This window comes from Chrysochloris asiatica, unplaced genomic scaffold (assembly GCF_000296735.1).
Source record: "Chrysochloris asiatica unplaced genomic scaffold, ChrAsi1.0 scaffold00181, whole genome shotgun sequence".
Taxonomy (NCBI): Eukaryota; Metazoa; Chordata; class Mammalia; order Afrosoricida; family Chrysochloridae; genus Chrysochloris; species Chrysochloris asiatica.
This window is the reverse complement of record NW_006408699.1, coordinates 6,537,695-6,541,574: the sequence shown is the minus strand read 5'-3', so window position 1 is coordinate 6,541,574 and position 3,880 is coordinate 6,537,695.

The window sequence follows — 3,880 nt, the reverse complement described above, 5'->3', positions numbered from 1 at the left end:
CTAGTTTATAACTTTTGTTGAGATACAATTCACCTATCATAAAATTCTTCCATGGAAATTACATAATTTATTATTTTTTCATGTATTAACAGAGTTGTGCAATCAACACAACTAATTTTAGAACATATACATCAGCTCAGAAAGAAACCTGGTACCCATTAGATACTCCCCAGTCTCCCTTCCTTCACTTCATTCCCCCTAACCTGGGCAAATTTCTATCACTATATACTTGCCTATTCTGGGTGTTTCACATAAATGGAGTCACACAGTTGGCCTTTGTGACTACTGTGAGTTGGAATTGACTCAAGTGCAGTGTGTTTGTTTTGGTTTGGTTTCTTTCACTTAGCATAATGTTTTCAAACTCCAACATTGCTTCATTCCTTTTTATTGCCAAATAGTATTTGATTGTATTGACATACCATATTTTGTTTATCCATTCATCAGTAGATGGACAGTTAGATTGCTTCTAATTTTTGGCTATTATAAGCAATGCTATTATGAACATTCATAAACAAGTTTTTGTATGGACATAATTTTTTATTTCTCTTGCCTAAATAACTAGACAGGAGTACTGATGGTTTAGTGGTAGAATTCTCACCTGCCTCGTGGGAGACCAGAGTTTGATTTCCAGCCAATGCAACTAGTTGTTTTGTAGTTCTGGTGTGGTGCTGTAGGATAAGTACTGTACTGCTAACCACATAGTCAGTGGTTCAAACCCAACAGCTTTTCCTTGAAAACCCCATACAGGGTCGCTATAAGTTGGAACCAACTCCACGGCAAATTAATGAAATAACAACAGATATACTTAGAAAGAGCCTGGTGTCTTTACGGACTAGGCACTGGGCTACTAACTGCAAGGTCAGGAGTCCATACCCACCAGCCAGTCCGGAGGACAAAGATGAGGATCTCTGTTTCCATAAAGGTTTGCAGTCTTGGAAACCCTATACAGAGTTTAGGAATACTAAACCCTATACATGAGTTGGGAATGATTCTTTGGCAGGGGGTTGGTTTTGGTTTAGGCATATCCTTAGAAGTGAAATTATTGATTCTGCAGGATAATGCACTGGACTGCAAGTTCAGCGGTTCAAACCCCACCAGTCTCTCCTTGAAAATCCTAGACAGGGTCGCTATGAGTCAGAACTGACTCGATGGCACAAGCAACAACAATTCATATATAACATGTTGAGGAACTTCATAAAGTGACTGCTTAATTTAACATTCCTATAGGGGTCCTGGTGTGGTGCTCTGAGATAAAGCACTTGACTGCCAGGTTGATTTGAACCACAGGTCGACAGTTCATATTCATGCCTTGAAATCCCTATACAGGGTTGCTATGAATCAGAAATGACTCAATGGCACTTAACTGCAGTAACAACAAACCAGCAGTATGAGTTCTAATCTCTCCAAAGCCTCACTAACACTCATTATTATATTTTTTTATTATGGTCATATTAGAAGCTATAAAGTAGTATTTCATTATGGTTTTGATTTGCATTTCCCTGTTAATTAATACCCATTTATTGTTATTCAGTCAAATAACTAATATAACCTAAAAGTTGCAGGAAAGGGTTGGACAATTTGCATATGAAGCACAAAAACCAACTGAGATTCAAGCATTATATTCCAGAACCATTTGAATGAGCTTCAAAATTATTGAAAATAGTTATTGTGTCCCAGAAAATCCACAATAAAGTCCAGTGGAAACCAAGAAGGTCCAAAAGAAACTCCCATGAGAATAAAAAGACATCAGTGGATTGGCACCTACATTAAAGTTGTTTCTGTCATGTAAGAAAGATGTCAATCCTAACCATGGTGCTTTAGAAATGTATCAGTCAGGATCCTTGTGGGTTATAAATGGCACATTCAGTAGAGATAATTAAAAATAATTTAAGAAAGGAAGTATTTCCAGAGATGTGGGTAGGAGAAGAGGAACCAATACGAAATGATGGAACACTTTGCAATAATGCTAAACCATGATCACCTTAGGTCTGCTGAGTCAAAGATAGGATAAAGTGTTCTAACCAATTTAAAACTATAATTGTGGGATACGAGTGATGAAGAGGAATCATGATTTAATGTAGAAGAGCATAGCCAAACCACAGACTATAATGGAGGGAAGTTCAATCAGGAGAAATAAACACTGTGACTTCTCCCTTTTCCTACCTTTCAAAGACAAACAGAAGCCAACGGGCAAGGCAACTTGAATATGATAACAGAATAATGGATAACAGAATAATGGATAACAGAAACCCCAGGTCACTGAATGAAACAGAAAGGAGCAAATAATGGATGTGGGATGGCAAACAGAGAGTGGCACCCAGACAGAAAGAGTGGAAACACATCTGCCAAGCCAGCAGTAGTAACAGAGTTTAGGAGGACTTGTCAAAGATTGATCTGCATTCGAAAGTTTCTGGTTTGGGTTGAAGCAACAGTGCATGGAAATCCATATCCAAGGTATTCCACCACCTGGGCTCTGGCCTGAAGAGTAAAGAAGAACAAACTTCATGACCACTGAGAGGTCAGAGACTGTTTGAAGTCTGCAGGCTATATCTATGACCCTCTGGCTTTAGATTTTGGAGTTTGCAACAAAGTTGGAGTAAATGACTCCACCTGGAGTGTACTGTTAAAGTACACTGCAGAAGGGCTGGCTGGTTTAAAGTTCAGGGAGCTGTGTGAACTTCTGAGCCCATGGACACTGACCTAGCCACTGGGGGCTAGAGGTAAGAGTGAAGTGGCCAGCTGGTCTGAAGTGGGGGCAGATGTGTGTAAAGGATAATGCAAGAAGCAGTATTTAAAACATGGCGGATGATGTGGACCAACAGCAAACTACACCAGAGTAGAGGAGCCTCTGAATTTCATCAGAATCAGTCTGGATAAGCATATTGATGTGAAAATGAGTTATGACTGAGAGGCTTGAGGAATATCACGTGCTTATGATTAACATTTAAATATGATGTTGGGAGATGTGGAAGAAACTGAGACTACTATAGAAAGTGATGAAGAAATATATAATGAGATATAAACCAATGGAACGAAATATTCCATTGCTTTTTTTCCCCATCGCTTTTTGTTCAATCAGTTGGTGTTGTGCTAATTGCTCCTCTACTGAGAGTTAGCTGAAGTAAAGAATGTTTACTGAGTGAAAAAGATGTTACACAGTTGATTCTTTAATGTTGAATATATTGAAAAGCAAAAGATAGAATGTATTTCTTTATTTCTGTGTAAATTTTGGTTATCAGAAATGACCAAGAATTCTTCCATTCCTGAAATGAGTTGATTTTCAGTTAATTTGCAAGCTCTTAAGCTAAATGGTACTTTTATTTTTCTCCACCACTTCCGATAAATATAATCACAAAAAATGCAGAATTCTTTGAATGCAATTGGATGTTTTTGTTTTTGTTTTTCCCTTTTTGTTTAAGTACACTGCAAGAACAAATATGACTGGCACGTGGCCAAGAGTAAGAACTTAGGCAGTTTCTTATTGTATCAGGTGAAGGGTCATAGAAGAGAAAAGAGAGAATGCCATCAGTGCCTTCTGGACTCATGGGGTTGTAAGGAGTATTTGGGATCATTAAAGGGCAGTCATGGTGTGGCACTGTAAGATAAACACTGGGCTGCTAATCACAAGGTTCAATTCCGCCAGCTGGTCTTTGTAACCCTTGTACATGGTTGCTATGAATTGGAACTTACTAGATAGTACAAGCTATGGACAACATTGCGAAGTATGAGTATTCCAGAACACTTAATTGTGCTCATGAGAAATCTGTATCTGGACCAAGAGGCAATTGTTCAAACAAAACATGGGAACACTGAATGGTTTAAAATTCAGAAAGGCGTGTGACAAGGTTGTATTCTTTCACCATACTTATTCAACCTGTAT